Source organism: Ambystoma mexicanum, chromosome 2p (genome assembly GCF_040938575.1).
Source record: "Ambystoma mexicanum isolate Mex_15411 chromosome 2p, UKY_AmexF1_1, whole genome shotgun sequence".
NCBI lineage: Eukaryota > Metazoa > Chordata > Amphibia > Caudata > Ambystomatidae > Ambystoma > Ambystoma mexicanum.
The window spans coordinates 1465018044-1465036515 of record NC_090923.1 but is presented as its reverse complement, the minus strand read 5'-3'; the positions used below and the strand labels follow the sequence as shown (position 1 = coordinate 1465036515).

Genomic DNA, 18472 nt, shown 5'->3' with positions numbered 1-18472 from the left:
TGGGTCCCCGACTCTCAGGTTTGGAACCACGAAGGCTTTCTGCGTGTCCTGCTGGACTCCCAAGTCTCTTGGTGGCTGTTCCCCCTGATTCAGCAGTGACAGCTTGAGCATGGCTTAGGGGGTGAGCAACATTTTGAGGGTCCCTGCCTCAGCACAGTATACAGGCAGCACGTGCTTCGGGTAACCCTATGTACCCCTCCACATCCGCAAAGAAAGATACAAATGTTTTTGGATGTGGCTTTCTGTGCAATCAAAGGGTAATGGCTTGACAGGTGGGCTGATCTAAAGGCTTCCCTCTCTCCCACCTTATCTCTGCTGTTCTTTTACCTGAAGCTCTTTACAGACAATCACAGTGAGATCAGGATAACATGAGGAAGCTGGTGTAGGTTCTCTACAAGACTCCTTACTTGAGGTTCTTTGCTGGGGGTTTGCCTCTTCTTGTACATACACTTTTTTTCTCTGGTTACTTTGGTAACCCCTCAAACACCAGCAGCTGAAAGTAATTGGTGGATAACCTGCCTACCAGGCAGTTCTGCAGTTTAAATCGCATTTAGCTGTGGCGCGTCCAGGCCTGTTTTGTGTTACATGTTCCTTCTTGCAAGAATCTGCTTGACGTCCAACTGATAATGTCAGTTTGGGGCTTGGAATATTTATGAAGGAAAAAGTGTATGTGATGCAAGTTTGGTTTTCAGTGGGAAAGGTTCGCACAATTGCATTGGAATTGATGGCAAGTGTCCATGTATGTCATTATTTGGCTTGTCTTTTGGCAGCACCTGCATAGAACAATGGTTAAAGGGGTTGACATTGATCCACACAGATAGGTGTTCGGTACCCAACCAGGCCAGCCTCTTTAGGGTTTCAGCTAATAAAAGCCAGTATCTCCTTGGGTAAACCGAGGGCTGGAAATTACTGACCTTGAGCACTTATAGAGGGGATACATGCACAGACTGTTGTAGGTGTTGGATTAATAATGTTATAGGTATTATTCAGCGGTCACCAGGTTCTGCCACCTGCTGGGTAGTTGTCAGATGCAGGCTGAAACTTGCGGCTAGGTGGGCCAGAGCAGCTCTAGAGGGTGGGGTCTCTTGGCATTATTGTAGGGTGCAGCAAGGTACATCAGGTGGGCGTGAGGGTTTCTGGGTCCAACTTCTACCCTTCTTCAGTTGCTGACCACAGCCATGGTAGGTGTGGTGAGATGTACTCCCCTCCTTCTCTGGTTGGGTGGTAACAAACGTTATTGATTTAAGTTGCCGCCTGTCTGGATCAGACACAGTGTCTTGTGGTTGCACATGAAGTACCAGGTTATAAATTGGGCTATGCCCTGAACCCAGCCCTGCCAGCAGGTTGGTTGGTCATGCCTGATAGTGGCCTATACAGCATCGCTATTGTCCGGTCTTACCTGGCTGTGATCTTTTTTTCCTGAGCTGTCCTTAGGTTGGCCTACGCTGCCCCCTGAGCTTCAGGAGTTACTGAGAGTCCGGTCATTCTGTCTATATGTCTATTCCACGGCAGCATCAGACCTCTGTGTGTCATGACGGACACTGGTCTTGAGCCATGGAAGTGGCCTTGTCCGGGGGTTCATTAGGCATAGAGGCACCTTAGCTGTCTGAGAGGGCAGATGCAGGTCGGCTGTTGTGGTGGACCTATTAAATTTGTGAGTTTATGGAATGAGCAGCCATTTGTGACCTCTGTAATTTATATCCTATGATTGCCATCCAGTACTGTTAGAGGTGAAGTGAACGCTCTGAGTTATTCCAAGCCTCTTCCCCTTCCATCTCAAGGGTAAAGAGGGGCTGCTGACCCCCATTGACTTCCTACCTTCCTCCTGCAGAAGAAATACAGCCTGTTAGATTCAAAGTCATAATCCCGACTGTTGAAGGCCGCACTGAAAAAAGGATGCTTTTTTTAGGCCACAATTGTGCAGACTTCAATGGGCAGGATTCTGATATTTTGGGGGAGGAGGGTGGTTTTGCCCCTAAACCACCTGGGGAGCCACTCCCTCCCCCATCTTTTTCAATCAGTGGTTTAACCCCCCCCCCCGAACCACTTTTCCTTCCTGTGTTCCCTCCCTTCCCCACCACAATTTTTGCACCCCAATCCACCAAAATCCCCTCACAGACACACACACACTCACCTGTTTGTAACATCAGTGGCTTCCCTCTTCAGAGACGCGCCTGTCCGCCCCTGCACGCACTTGTGTGCAGCGTTGGGTGGAGCTTGGCAGATTGCCGGGGATTGGTATTTGGTGTCCTCGCTTTCAGAGACTGCTTCTGCAGGCCACCTATAGAGGCAGGAGGCTCTAGGGGCAGCAGCCTGGAGTGCATGATTGTTGGTGTTTGTTTGCGACATCAGCCTCTGGATAGCAAGGCTTTGGCACAGCCTCTTGTTCTGCGGGTTTCTCTCCTCAGTGACCTTTGTTTCCTAGGTGGGAGTCAGGGTCTAGGAGCCCCAACCTCCTTACTTGCCTCTTTGAGGAGGGCCTGCACTGGTGCTCAGTTGTCACCCCAGCACCCTGGCAGCCTTCCTGTAGCCCTTTATCTTCCTTGGTTTCACTGATTCGGCAGTTCCACACTTGGACTTCTGCTGGACAGTAGTCGATGAGTTGTTCTCGCCTGGGAGGTATTTTCTGGAAGGCTCTTCTCGATCATCTAGCACTGGAAATAGAGTTGCCGTTGCTAGACTTTTCATGCTGTAGGGAATGCTGGTCCCCTATCTTGAGCAGAATGCAGGGTTATTCCCAGGTGCTCCTCTATTTGAGTATTAGCATAGGGATGCGTTCTTCCCTGCTCTTTACCAGGGACATATTTCATTCTTTGTGGGCCATGAGGGTGGGGCTTTTCAGGTCTGGTGCCTTTTGCTGGCCTGTCATAGACCTGGTTATTCATCTATCCGCAGCGCCTAGCTTTATTCCTCCCATTTCGGTCTCTTTGAGGGATACTCTTCACACACACCTTTTATCTCCTTGGAAGGGATTGCTTGTCACCCTCCATGGAGTAGCCACTACACCCGCTGTGAAGGGGGATGGCCATTACTTTTTGTCTCTATTATGCACCAAACTGATCTTTGGTGTGCATCATAGAGTTAGTACAGGGACCAGGAAGAGATGGCATGGCGGTAATCTTCGTCATACTGGTAATCTTCATCCTCATCATAGTACTGGCACACTCCATCTCGCTCCCCGGTTGTACGTTCGTCCCCATTTACTTTGACACAGTCTGGAGGATTATGCCACAAGTCAGGTGTTTTATACACTGGGATATGCGTCGTAGGGACCGAAGAAAAAGGGGACATTTTTGAATGTGTTATGTCGGAAGGCGGATGGCCGTCATCGAGTAAGTACTACGACGAGGAAGAGTAGGACGAGGCGTAATGAAGATTGCCTGAAAGTAATCAAAGTATTCCTGTGCCTCGTGTGCCAGGAGAGTAATGCGATGGAAGGGAATACACTCAGGACAGCTTTCTCAACATCGTGCAATGCCTAATGTTTTGCCATTCCATTTATAAAACGTCGTTTTTGTGGAGTTTATAATTTTTTGCGTTATGAATCCTGTATCCATTTCCTTTTAATGGTTTTACAACATAATTTGCAAACATGCGGGAGCCCCTCACTGAAAATGAATTGAATATGACCAAATAACCTGCTCCCTGGGCTGTTTCCCACTCAGTAGGATCTACAATCATGTTTTTGCCCACTGTGCATTTTACAGAGGAGACATGCTCATTTGCATATTAGTCTCCTCCCACCCACAGACATCCTAGGCAATTCTCCTCTGAAGAAAGGTACCACCAGCAACCCCAGACATGTGATATCTCAGAGGTTATGTGGTTGTGTTTGTTCTCAGTAGAGGGCTCCCTCGTGCTCACTGTGACTAGAGAGTCAGCACCACAGCCCCCCCCCCCACTTATGATGCTCAGCGCGACAGAAACACTTCTTGTGTAGTTGTTGGTATTCTTGTTCAATGGAGAATTAGCACGTTTTTTGTGCTGAATTGTCTTTGTGAGAGGGTCCAGCTTGATATGCAAATGAGTATGTCTCCTCTGGTAAGGTACATCTAGTTTAAACGTGGTTGTAGTCCCACCTGAGTGGATATCATGCCATATAACAGATTGGTGAAATTGTTTTAGTGCAAGAACACGTATCAATGAAACGGGGCATTGACTAGGAACAAAGCGTTCCCTACCGCATCCGAAGATACGCAGGGGCGGTAATTGCCCATTGGCTCTGCAAGGGCCCGAACAAGGGGGTGCTCACTGTTCGTACTCTGGAGCTCCCTGAGAGGTGCAAATGATATAAATATAAATGTATTTTTTTGTCAGGAGATGGGCTATGTGCGCATTGCATGTGCCCAAACACCCCCCCCCTATGCCTCCCAAACATAGGATGTCTGCAAGCATGAGAAATAGAAAGAGGGCAAAGTCCCTTTTCTATTTAGATGGTGGGGTATTGATTGATGAGGCAGAGCGGGCAGGTAGAAGAGGCCCTAGGCCTAGCAGGCAAGTTGGGTGGGGAGGGGTTGGGGTGTGGGTGGGTTGCAGGTGCGAGGGAGAGGAGCGTTGAGTGGGGAATGCAAAATGGTGACACCCAGGGTGGGTGCTAATGTGGCTGAGAGAGCACAAGCATTTACAGGAAGATTAAACCCACATTTCATGCTGAGTACTCTCCTCAGGGTGAGGATATTGTTTCATGCCCTGGGCAAGTGTCTGGAAAGGAGACTGTCCAACTGTGTTGAGGAAAGAGAGTTTGAGGGGATCTGTTTCACTTGCCCAAGAAACAAGCGTATCGAGGCTTACTTATTCTCCTGGACTTGGTTACTTGATGATGTTGAAGTTTCTTCCTGTGGAATGACACTTGATGTAGCAATGTTGTTGGATTCTGGATCTTGTACATACATTTAGATAGGACTTGAGCTAAGGAAATAAACATTCCTGTGACTTCAAAGGCCACAACAGAAGTGTGGGTATGATATAGATGGTATGGTTTTGAATCCTAATCAAGTGGCTTCCCAGACTATTTTACTTGGGGCTTGCTTGTGAGACTTGAAGGAGATGCATTCTTTTGATAAAGTAGCTTCTCCTAGTTTCCTGTTGATTTTTGGCAAAGACAAAATTCTTACATAAACTGCGAGGGATTGGACCATCCGCACAGTGGGTGTGCACCCACCTGGGCTTTTTTGGAATTTTATATGAAATTGAATGAAGGTAGATCAACCTCTGGAAAATGTATGGTGCTAATCCGAAAACATTTTCCTATGCTCACCGCACGACATACACATAGACCTGTGTACCCTGGGTGGACGCAGCCTACAGGAGCAGCCCTCCCTGTCATATTTAGTTGGGATCTGACAGGTGGAGTACACGGGCCAATCCTTCCCCACCATGGCCAACCTAATTAACCATCAAAGGCTCCATGGATCTTCCCTGACCGTTTCTTTACCCTCTGCATATGGTGGCAGCAATTAGCATAATTAACATACTAATAGAGTATACTTCAAACAGGCCCACATGGGGCCTGGTTGCTGAGGTTTAACAAAAGAGACAGGAAACCCCAATAACCATTGATATGCACTGTGTCAACCTGAAGCCAGCTCCCGCCTCTCAGTATCAAGGGCAGTGACCTGTCATGTCTGGAACTATGTATTTACAGTAGTCATCCCTGAAGGGGGACCCCATTCAGAAGGTACGAGTAGGTGGTTTGGGCAGAGACCAAAATTCTGGTCCTGCCGCAGCTTCGAGGGAGACCTGCCGCTTTACTCAGGAACTACAGAGAGCTCAATTAAGCAGAGAGACCCATGGATCATCTTCCAGACAGGAAGATGAGTGGGAATTAGTATTACATGTTTTCACCATTTACCTTTTCTGTTGCAAAGCACTCTGGTTATGACCTCATGCATACAGGAGATTGTTGGTGGGGACCCAGGATTGGTACATTAAGGAAGGTTTAGCCTACACCAATCACTGTGGCTCATTCAGATTTAAAAGAGGGTCGAGCCCCTCTTTTGGCAGATTATCTAACTACTTTGCAAGAAGTAGCTAGAAGAAGTCAGCATTGGACCCTGGCTAAAGGTGTAGTCTGCCTTAAATCTTCTGGCAGTGATGGGAGGCCAGGACCGCCAAGATGGAAGTAGGATCACTCCCAGGGAACAGAGAGAAATACTGAATCCAGAGGACCCTCCAGCAGCTCCCGAACTAGCATCCAGCCACACAGAGCATGCCCTGCTAGGCTCTGCAGCAAGCTGCGTAAGTGGGAAGTGCCAGAAAGTCTCTGAACCAAGCCAAGGACAAGGCCATTGCCTGCAACACTCTCCTCAGCTTTGAGCCGTCCTCCTTAAAGGACCACACAAGGCCAGTGAACAAGCTAGGAGAAGTGCATCGACATGCATCAACCAGCACCTGCCTTAAAGGAAATTTTGCAGCCAGTCGAGTCCCTTGAGCTGCAACCGACTGCAACGCTGACTGCCGTCACGCTGCAGTCGCTAACGTCATCTAGATGCCTCAATCAGTGCTTCAGACCTGCCAACCAGCACTGAGACAACAATTCCTGGCGCTGAGCCACAGTGTAGCCAAGCCTGCATCCATCCGTCCAGCCTTGCTTGCCGAACTGACTGCCACCTGATACCCACAGCTGTCTCCCATCTTGAACTCTGTTGCAGAAGTTGCAAAGCAGCCTGAAATCAACCCTACACAGTCAAGCACCAACAACTTCTACAAGACCTAGTACATTGTGGTTCTGTCCCCCTGGTCCTTCTCCGAAGGCCCATAGTGACATGTTACGACCAATTGCTCCCTGTGTGCTGAAACCAAGAATCCTTGAACTATTGCAATTAATTACTTTACTGACTACCGGCCTGTCAGTTTCCAGAGTGCAACCCTTTTCCTTCTTGAAACTGTCTGTCCTCTGTATCCCTTTACAGAGTGGGTTGTATTTTGTAGTGTGCTAAAACTGTCTGTTCCATAATAATAAAGTAGATATTGTTATACAACCTTGACCGGACAGTCCAATTTATCATTGGGTAATAATTGTATTTTTGCTGTGTTGCAACTAATCAAAGATCCGCAAACTTGCGGAGATAAGCCTGCTGTTCCATCCACGTTACCAACATTTATTTGCTTGTGTTTCCAATCTGATGGTTGATGGTTTAGAAACCGATATTCATCCCTGAACGACTGGTTTCTGGAAGTTGATTTGTCATGTAAACATTCTGTGATTTTATGAACATCAATAGCGCAGAGAGGTGCAAGCAAATGCTGATCCTTTGCTCAGTGTGCTCAGTTCCTGCTCCATTCAGTGGCATCAAAGCAGTGTTGGCACGTTCCCGGTAAGTGCTTGGCATATTGCTGGGGTGCTGATGACAAGCTTGAGATACAGACGCTGCAGGATTGTGCTTTATCTCGCTGCAAAAGGGACAGACCAACCCCATCTGCTAGGTCACAGCCCTTCTGCATGAGGCCAGAAGCATCCCCAGATATGTTTCAGCCTAATTGGGCATCATCAGCGAGGAGTAGCTTCGGTCTCTAGATCCAGAAGCCTCAGGACACACGTCTGGGTATAGCTGTCCCACTTGGGGTGACTTAAGCAAAATCAGAGGAGTTTGTGGCAGAGTAGGTGAACAGTGCAAATTAGGTATTGGATGTGAGAGAGAGTTGCATTGTTTTGTGAGTTTGACGCTGTTGGTATGAGAGGGTGTGATTGTAGTGAGAAGGATGAGAGGGATTAGTTGTGTTGAGTGCAGAGAGGAAAGGGGCGAACAGAGAGGTTAGCAAGGAGGTGAGGAGAGGTGAGGATAGAGGAGGGGGGGTGAGTGGAGAGAGAATGACACCATCTTGCCAATGCTTGTTCTCTCAAGCTACACAGTTCCTTTATATTCTGTGATTCCACAAAAATGCTTTAATTCATAACGGTATTCAACCGTACTTGCTTTCATTCAGGTCGGTATTGAAAAGACTTGCTTTAATTGAAATCAATATTCAAAGTGCTTCATTTCATTTAGATCGGCATTCATTAACTTTCTTATAAGTGTAATAAGCACGCCTGCCATCCTGGTTTGCCCCTTCCTAGGTTGACTCACTGGTCGGTGCTTACTGCGTTCCAGCAAGGCTTCCGGCTGCCACATGCTCTCTCTCTCTCTCTCTCACTCTCTCTCTCGCTCTCTCTCTCTCTCGTGCAGTGCCCTCGCTGCATCTCTCAAGTGGTTCTCCGTGGCTTTGCTCCCACCACCGATACGTCTCTCGCAGCTCGGCCCTCACTTTGCAGCTCGGCCTGGTCACTCTTGTTCCTTTTCCATACTCTCTGTATGTGTGTGTGTCTGCCTGTCAATAAAAGGAGGGTGTATGACTCGAGTTTGTCTCTTCCTCGTCCCAGTACCCGACTGGTGTCTACAGGGGGATGATCTATTAGAAAAATAGGTAAGTGTGAGAAACCTGAAGGTGTCTCACTCACTAGTCCCTAGGGATCTGTCATCCAGATGGCCAGGACACGGCCATCGCTATTGGATCCAGTTCCTGTGGGAATTTATCCAGTTCCTGGATCCCTCATCCAGTGCGGGAAGATCACCTGGATGAGGGATATTCGGGGAGTGGAAGTGGGACACCGAAGGTGGAGACACGGTATCCCCTTCCTTATGACACCTTTTCCCCATCCTACCCCACACCACCTTTTCCAACAAAGTCGCTTTCTCACTGCGTGAACATAAAATGGACTAATACCCGAGCCATTCACCTGACATGTCCCAACACAAGGGTCAGGCAGAGTCAGGCAATTACTGACAACCACTCACACCTGACTACCCTTTCCCTTCCACAAAGGGATAAAAGGCAGAGCACAAGAGCACACTCTGAGTAATGCCGAATGCACGAGGAAGCAGCCATTCCAGGATGGCAGTTCAAATGGAGGAGAAAGGTGGCGAGACCTGAAAGGACGTCAAGGAGGGAGTTCCCCTTGCCCTTTTCAACCCAGACCTGCGAAGCCTTTGATGAAAGCAACATAAGGCCGTGAATCGCAGTTGGCAAATGGTGTGACAGATGTCAGCAGTACATGGCACACTCCCGCACTGATAGCCAGGGCGAGGAGAAGTGGTTGCCATTGTGGTACCATCCTTGACTCCCGCGGCAAAGGAACCGTCAATGAGTTCAGCACAGCCGGTGAGTTGGAAGAACCTGATAGTCGACTGGACTGTGTTAGGCTCAAGGTTGCAGTGGACACATTAAGAAGATAAATAGACAAAAATGTCTTTTGTGAACAAACTTGGTACCACAGATAGAGTGGCCCTGTGCCACGTGGGTGCTCAGTCAAAGGTCTCTGGCTGGTACCCCTCACCTGTGCAAAGAGACTGTGTTGTACATTGTGACTTATCTTAAGAAAACTACCAATAGACCATAGGGAAGACAGGTATAAGATGTTAAGGTGGTCATACAACGGTCAAGCCAAATCCCTTGTACAATCAAAAGTCATTGACACATTGCAGAACTATTGATATTGTGAAACAGGCGCTGAGGGGAACGCCATGCAAACTGTGAAGGTATGAAGCCTGCGCTTGCCATAGCCTAACAGAGTAACCCAGCGAGACGCGATCCCCTGTGGAAGTCTCAGTTTAAAGATTGGCCAGTGCTTGAAAGGTCTGAGCCCAAATGAGAGGGACCTCACTTAACCAAAGGGGTTGTTTAAAAAGTCATTAAGACTTTTTGAATATTACACCTGTGCAAAGCCTGACTGGGGGCTTTAGATAAAGCCTGGCTGGAGGTGGAAACCTGGACCTAGGTAAAGGGAAGAGCCTAAGGGTTCTAGAAGGACTTTTCATTGAAATGTGAACTGTGGCAAATGTGAACCTGACAAAGGGATAAAGCTAGGGGGAGGGAACCCCTGCTTTCTGAAGGAGATTGTGATTGAAAGGTAGTAGTAAACCCGACTGAGGGATGGCAAGAGTAAAGTTGTGAAAAAGAGCAACATTGTGATGGCAAGCATTGATATTGATATTTTATTTCTATCGCGCTCGTACACAAGTGTTCTTACTAGGCCCAGTGACATTGAGAACGCACAAGTGCATGGGAGAGGGGGAGGGGAAAAATGCATGCAAGGGGGGAGAAGTGGAAAGTACGAAGCAGAGGAGAAACAGATAAATAATGATAAATAAATATAATAAACAAACAGTGGTAGTACAGCCAGCAATTTTCAAGTGCTAGGTTTAAACCAGCAGACAGGGTAGGTCTGATACGTGCAGGAAGAAAAAGGGGTGGGGCTGTATGGGTACAGATACAGACCCCAGTGCAAGGGGTGGCCCGGAGGCAGTGCGGGAGGGTGGCAGGGTGAACAGGTACCTGGGCCTAGAGGACAGAGGGTTAGCCAGGTGCACAGTGCCAAAAGAGAACAGATCAGCAGGGGTGAGGGGGAGCAAAGGCAGAACAAAAGAGGAAGGTCTTGAGGTGCTTCTGGAACCTGAGATGGTTCTCCTCAAGTTTTAGAGTGGCAGGGAGGCTGTTCCAGAGGGAGGTTCCAGCCGAAGACAGAGATCTACCCCCGGCTCGTTTCTTTGAAAAACGACTGACCCTGAGGGAGTTATAGGTAGAGAAGCAAAGAGCTTGAGAGGGGAGGTATTTGCGGAAGGATAGCTGAAGGTATTTTGGACCCAGGCCCCAGAAAGCCTTGTGGACAATGCAGAGGGTTTTGAATTTAATCCTTGCATCCACTGGGAGCCAATGGAGAGATTTCAGAGCTGGAGAGATACGATCCCAGAGCTTGAGGCCAAGGACAAGTGTTGCAGTCCTGTTCTGGATTAGTTGCAGAGGGCAGAAAGTAGAGGCAGGTAGATTTAGAAAGAGGCTGTTACAACAGTCCAACCTAGAGAGAACCAGAGCTTGTACCATGAGCTTCTGGGGGAAGGAGAGGAAATGCCGAGTACCTCTGAGGAGGTGCAGTAGGACGTTTGACTTTTTAGAGACCTCAGAGATGTGGGCAGAGAAGGAAAGGGTGGAATCAAAGATGACGCAGAGGTTCTTAGCCTTGCAGGTGGGGGTAGGAGGAGAACCAAGGGAGGCAGAGTGAGGGTAAAGGATGGTGAAGGTGTCCCCGACTGAGGGATGAACTCGACTGAGGGATGTCCACAGTGAGTGGTTGGTCTGAGCCCGACTGAAGGAGGATGACGACTGAGAGAAGGATCGGAGCCCGGCTGAGTGGGATCCAAGGGTGAAGGTAATCACCCAACGTAAAGGTTAACAGAAGGAACTTTTGTTTTGTTGTTTTGGCGTATCAGGCCCTCTGAAGAAAGCGACTTTGCATGAGAAGAGACTTGGCACAGTAGGCCCTGATACTGATAAAAGGAACTGTAAGCTTGTGCTGGAGACACCGGGAGTGTGCTGTGCTCGAGAGTCCTGCCTTATCCCGTGCTAGAAACGTGTGAAGGGAGACCCCGCCCATAACATCCTGACATAATTTTGTGAACACTTCTATCTTTTCGTATGAACATTATCCTACACTATTTTATAACATAGCGGTAAGGATTGGCAATAGGTTTCTCAGTACAGGCCCTTTTATTTGACTAGACTCCACTTGGACGGGATTATCATTATTTGATGGTCGTAGCTTGATACTATCTTAGATTTAGGTTTAGATTAGGCATTTATCTCACCCGTTTATTAAATACCCTTGAACTGTGATCACTTGTGTCTGTCTTAATTTGATGCCATGCCTTTCTTACAGAAGGGACTGGTAATAGCCTACAAAGTTTCCCCATTTCCCTTTTGAAACTCGTTGGAAAAGGGAACTCGGGGATACCGCGTCCCACCCAAGGTTGCCTCGCCTCCACTCCCAAACTCTTCTCCACTTAGGTAGTCCTCCCTCGCATATCGACCCCCATGGTCATGCTCCGATTGTGACGGCCTTTCTCTTGCCTTCTGGGAGGATGTATCAGAGGAAAAGAAGTGAGGACACCCTCAGATTCCTCACAGACAGCATTTTTATCTTGTCTTAATAACTGTTTTATTTTCTAAAGAATTGTGCCCAAAATGTCCAGTTTAGTGGTGCTCTTGACAAACTGTTTGTTTGTAAACGTTCATCCAAATCCATCCAGCAAGTTAAACGTTATCCCTCACCCTCTCTGCTGTAAAAAGCACCAAGGGCGATTTAAAGACTTTAAGTAGCAGGGGGCACTGCATTCTCTGTCAAATATTTTAAAAACTACTGCATGGATTTACCCCAAACCAGTCAAGAATTGTAAGTCAATGCTTTGTGCCAATGATGTTTTTTATTTGATCCAAATCTGCCCGTGATTATCGCGCTACGGTGTTAAAAAACAGAGCTTTTTCTAAATGGGAAAATTAATTGGATGAAAACTGCGAAACTGTGGTGTTTTGTTTTCTTAATAACGTTTTCATGTTATAATATATTGTTACCAAAAATTGTAGTTTGGAGGGCACCTTGACAAACGTTTCGTTTTGAGAATTTCACCCAAATACATCAAATTCATATTTATTAGCAATAGAATTTTGGGTAAAATGGCAGTTTTTTCATTTCTGAAAAAGCCGGTCATCCTCTCTGCTGCAAAGCACCAAGGGAGATACAGCTATAATTTTGGGTAAAAGGGGGCACCCTTCCTCCGTCAAATTTTAACAACTACTAGACCGAATAGCCCCAAACCCCTTCTGGAAATCGAGTCAATGCTTAGTGCCCTATTTGTTTTATACCTGGTTTAATTGCGACAAGCAGTTTTGGCTATGGGCTAGGGGTGTTGCTAGGTCTGTAAAGGATCAGTGGCTACGCTAATGTTGGAACTGTCGGGACTGGGGGCTAGCTAGCCTTTTGGTTGTAGCTCCTGAGATTCTATCCGGGGCTACAACCAAAAGATCAGAGGCTATAGCCCCCTAAGCCCCCCTAGCAACGCCTCTGTGCTGGAGCAAAATATTTACTTTTTCTCTATGAAAAAATGAATGCGGACTAGGCTGAAATAGTGCTTTTTAATTTTCTTAATCACTTTTTTATTTTTTAACAGATCATTCCAAAAATGTCCAGTCGTGGGAGCCCGCAACAATCTTTTTGTTTGCTAAATTTCAGCTACATCCGTCATGTGAGTCAAAAGTTATTAGCAATTCATTTTTCAGGTTTCCTATGTATCGCGATACTCACCTTAGATATAGTGCGGCGAATGCCACACTCCAAAACTCCAAAACTCCACAAAAAAAAATATATATATATGTATATATATATATATTCACCTTTCTAGATAATATTATTTACTAGTAGTAAATCCTTCCTAGCAGAAAGAACAGAAACAACGTGGCTAAACCCCTTCAACTCAGCACCCTGCAAAGCAACCTGCAGAGTTCCAAAAGTCTTATCACACTCACCACTGCTATTGAAAATCTACATGACACCTCTCATCAACCTCATCAAAAGGTATAGTTTCACTTGTTACAACTACACAGCCGACACAAAAAATCATCTCCAAAATCAACACTAGTGGAGAACAAGACCCAACCCTTATCAACTGCCTCACAGAAATAATCCATTGGATGAGTACCAACAGCCTCCAACTAAACCCAGACAAAAATTAAAAGCATGATCATGCCCAATGCCCCGTCAACCAACATCACATTCCATGGCCTATCGAAATGGAAAATAGACTTGAACCTTCCAAAGTGGTTAAAAACCTCTGAATATTAATGTACATTGACTTAATACTCAAACCACAAGTCATCACAGTAGTAAAGAAGTGCTTCCTCCACCTACACACAACCAAGCACACACTACCTTTCTTCACCTTCCCAAATAGAATACTTGCTATCATCTCCCTTGTCATGTCAAGAATAGGCTATGCCAACAGCATCTACAATGGAATACTGGACTACCTTACAACAAACTACAACAAATACAGAATGCAGAAGCAAGACTACTCCTGAGACTCACTAAGAGAGAACACATCACACCATCACTAAGAACCCTAAATTGGCTGCCAGTCGCAAAGAGAATTATCTTGAAAATACTCTGCATAATCCCAAGATCAATTCACGGCCAAGAAGCAGAATTCATACTGGAAAAATCTTCATCTACAAACCAAATCCAATTTAAATCGAACACTAAGGTACAACAATGACATTCACCTCGAACCAAAACAATATTCAAAGCAGAAATTTGGTGGATCCCTATTTTCCTGGATCTCAGCAAAACTTTGGAACTCACTTCAGAAGTAAATACGGAAAAGAGAAGACAACCTAAAATTCAGAGAATTGCTAAAAACATGGCTCTTTAACTCAGCAAGCTAAATAGGAAACAGTCGAAGGAAAACAGCCAACACAACACAAGAAAAACATCCAAAACAACTGAGACCTAATGAACCAAAACCTGGATAGACCAACGAAGTAAAGCATTTAAAACAAACCACCATAGAAGAATATGAATACTGTCAGATCAACAAACATCACTAATACTAAGTAGAGATAAAACAAATGAAGAAAAACTAGTAATTTGCATCATCAGTGAGAACGAACAGGTAAAGCATAACAGTAACACCGTTTTTAGTAAAGATAATCCTGTGATAGAGATAGAAGGTACAGGGCGAAACTTTTATTTGCAGTTTGATCTCAAAGGATAGCCCCAAAAAATGGTGACATCAAATAACTCTAGGGCACCAGGTCCTAATGGGCTTGCCAAAGTAGTATTAAAACAGCCCCCTGAACAATGTCCAAAATTACTATGGGTGTTATTCACAGAAGTCTGCAACTGTGGATATATCTCGGAATTATGGCGTAGATCACTATTAATTCCAATCTGTAAAAAGGTTAAACGCACTGAACCCCCGAACTACAGGCTTCTTGCAATTCTGGATATATCAGGAAAAAACTTTGCATTGCTGGTATTAGAGGAGCATAATAAGTGGGTGGCATCCACAAATTTGCTAGACAAGTTTTCAATGGGATTCAGACCGCGTTCAAGTACAACACATTGCATTAGACTTATGGATAACTCAATTCAGCACACTGAAGCCAAGGGCTCCCCATACCTGCACGTATCTATGGTCGATTTTAGTGCAGCCTTTGATAACATTGTCAGAGATATATCATGGGCCAAAATGGCATAGAAATGGCTGCCCGGATGGTATCTTGAGAGCAGTATGTGGCTTTTATGAGAATACCTCACTGCAAGTCAGACTGAATAGCAGGGGAGCCATTACACGGCCCATCAAAACCACTATTGGGGTCAAGCAGGGCTGCGTGCTGGCTCCCCTTCTATTCAACATTTATATGGCAAACCTCCTGTCGGCACGAGGGAAGATCCACAATTGCCTTCCTAAGATACAGGGAGCAAGCGTGCACTGTATCACATACGCGAATGATCAGGTTCTTTGTGACAGGACATTTTCAGGAATCAAAAGATCACTGCACGAACTGCAGAGGTTCGCCAAATTAAAAGGGTTATGTATAAACTTCGACAAAACAAAATGAATGCACCTTGCACGTAAAGAGATCTCTATACCTAAAGTCCTGATCGAAGAGAAACTCATTGAAAGGGTTGCAAAATTTAAATATTTTAGGATTGAGCTCTACACAAAAGGAAATTACACACCCGTAATCTCTGAGAAACGATGAAAGGCTGTAGCATTAACAACAATGATAGCAACATTTAGTAAAGACTACTCAGGATATAGTTTAAAAGATGTGTTACTACTATATAGAATGTGCTTTTGTGCGTTTATACTTTATGGGTTGGAGGCCTTGAGGATGAGTGATTTCAGATGGACGAAGGTAATTGAGGGACATTTTTGGAACCAGATATTGGGCTTGGGAGCAAGCACACCTATCGAAGCAATAAGATTAGAGCTGGCACTTACCTCCTTATCTGGCCTTGCATGAAAAGGGAGGTGCCTCCTTTTTATCAAATCTAAGAAAGGACCAGTTTGCCTGCTGCTGAAATTACTAGGAACCAATGCAGGTGTGGGTGAGAAATAGATGCAGGTGATATATTCGACATTTAAGATTTAAGACCTTAGATTGGAAACCTGACTGGGGATCAGATTATTACACATTACAGAAAGGATTTGCATTGAAACTGGAGAGCTGGGATTGGATTCAAAACTACGCTCATGTGGAACTACTGAGTAGTTATAAGACTTCAAAATCTTAAAGCACCTGCATAAAGCTCCCAAAGGTTACCTCACGTTATGTCCCCCACCCGCTTTACCAGGTTCATCTTACAGCTCTGGTTCAACGAATCACCTGTACTGTTAAATACAGGCATTTTCATTGCAACTGAGAGAGTGGATGGTACGGTCGTATCTGTAAAGTAACGGGTAAAAAAGAGACTGCACGCCATGTCTTAACTGAATGCCGGCTAAATGGTCCCCTCTATATGTCATATTGCTTCATGAGCAACTATGAAAGTATTAAGCAGGATGCATTCTGGGGCTACTGCCTGAATACCTCGAATAAATGTATAGCTCTTCACTGTGTTTGTTTTTATCTGGTACACAGTGATTGACACCTATTAAACTGTGCTTATATTTTACTGCGTGTATGTATGTTTTAAATAATGTTTTAAATGCTGTATGCTTTTGATTGCTTCTGAATTTAAAATTATTTGTATAATCAAATATATGCAAAAAACTTTGATAAAATGTAATGTGAAAAGTTCTACAAAGAAACACACATGAAACTAAATCTAAAACTAAAATCTTTTTTTTAATACTAACACCACTAACTCTAGAGAAAATGTTCCAATGTCCTGCATACTCGCCCTCAAACATCAAACAAAACACAACACACTTCAGAAAACAAACCCAATTACATATGAATCCTCCCACACACACCCATACAACCAACACCACCGAATACTCACCAACTAAAAAGAAAGCCAGCACACAGTGACCGTTTTTTCCGAACTGCCGTTACCAGCATCTGCTTTTGATCAACATTTGATGCTGCACATCCAAGCTCGATAGTGCTTTCCATCTGTATCCCACGAAGTTCTCCCACACTTCCTTACTTTTCAGATCCGCCAAAATGGCAGCAGTGCACAGTATAAATCACAACAGAACATAATGAGTGACATGTAAATACAACGGGCGTTCCCTGGAAATAGTGGAAACAAAGGAGAGACTTAACTGATGAAAGAGCAGTAAAGAAAGAAGATGGGCTGCAGACAAAAATAAGATCATGTGATTGATGGATGTATGTATTTATAGAGCGCTTCACACCAAGGCGCTGAATGGGACTCCAATGTCTACACAGGCTGCATTCCAAATTGAAATGACAATGTTGTATGGTTTTACAGAACACATACTTGGCATAAGAATTCATTCTGCTACTGAAAATTGAGTAAAGAAAAAGAAGCAAATTAGTTGACTGCAGGCTTGCTGTGGAATTTGACTAGTGCAGCTTTGAATACATTTTGTCAACAGTAAGGATCCACCAGTTTGGGATTTTTGTTTGGTAAATTTGGCACAAGGCTTTGCTTAAAGAGGTAACCACTCGGCTCTGACCTGGTGCCGGCACAAACTGTGCAAGGCCAAATCCCTCAGCCCTTCCATCCCCTGAGGTCGGATTGACTATCCTTAAAGTGGATAATGATAGCGGTTATTACAAGGCTTTAAAGCAGGAGAGATCTGGCATGAAACGCTGAATAAAAGCATTGTATTATTATTATATGTTTATATCGGTACACGTGTTAATCAGCCCCTTATCTATTTGCTGTCACATTGGAGCATTGGTATCTCGTGTTTTCATCAGTCAAGTGGGCCATTCGCTTTGATGTGTAATGTATACGCGCCTTACAAATGCACAGGAAATAAATAAACATAAATGCCCTTCCCCGCCCAAAACACCTCCTCATGGGAACTGTTTCAGGTCACTTCAATCAAGCCTTATCATCAGACTTTGTGCCCGAAGTGCCTGCCAGTGTTTCTTCAAAGCAGTCTTCTGAGGAGTTAATGACTTCACTGTAGTTGTAAACACGCTACTGGTATCATAAAAATGTCTAAACCAGGTCTGCCTTCAACCCCTCGATTTATAAGCACTATGCACATCCTTCACTAAAGACCTGTTAAAAACAAGCATTGACAAAGCCAACAGTTGTGGCTTGTGTATAAGTCTTAGGCATTTAGTAGGCACTGCTTTTAGATGCCCAGGTACTGACACCACTTTACACTCACTACCCATGGCCGGTTAATACCACTGCGGCAGTGCCTGGTAAGTGCCTACACAAAAGCTCAAACTGTTGGCATTGCTAATGATTGTTTTTGTTCTCTGCGGGTGAGGAGGTGACTCACGTCCTCTTTGTTCCCCCAATGTACACCTGCTGAATAGTCCTTCCTCACACGGTCTACCTGGAGGTGACTGGGGCCCTGTCTTTGGAATAATCTTCTCATTCACCTTTGTTCTGCAAATTCTCTTGAGGCTTTTTCGTAAAGACTTAAAAACTCATCCTTGCATTCGCTTTTTGTGTGTCCTTGCTCTGCCAGCCACCTCTCAGACAGCTCGCTCCCTGGTCCACCAT

The 18472-nt window shown here is 45.3% G+C and overlaps 1 long non-coding RNA gene across 1 annotated transcript in view; it reads right to left on the bottom strand.

Moving 5' to 3' along the window:
• LOC138567623 (uncharacterized) overlaps window positions 1-17052 on the bottom strand; it is a 71527-nt gene extending 54475 nt beyond the window's left edge. Inside the window, exon 1 of the long non-coding RNA XR_011302263.1 lies at window positions 16817-17052. This is a non-coding gene — a long non-coding RNA (uncharacterized lncRNA). The remainder of the gene's footprint in view (window positions 1-16816) is intronic.
• Window positions 17053-18472: the final 1420 nt, after the last annotated feature.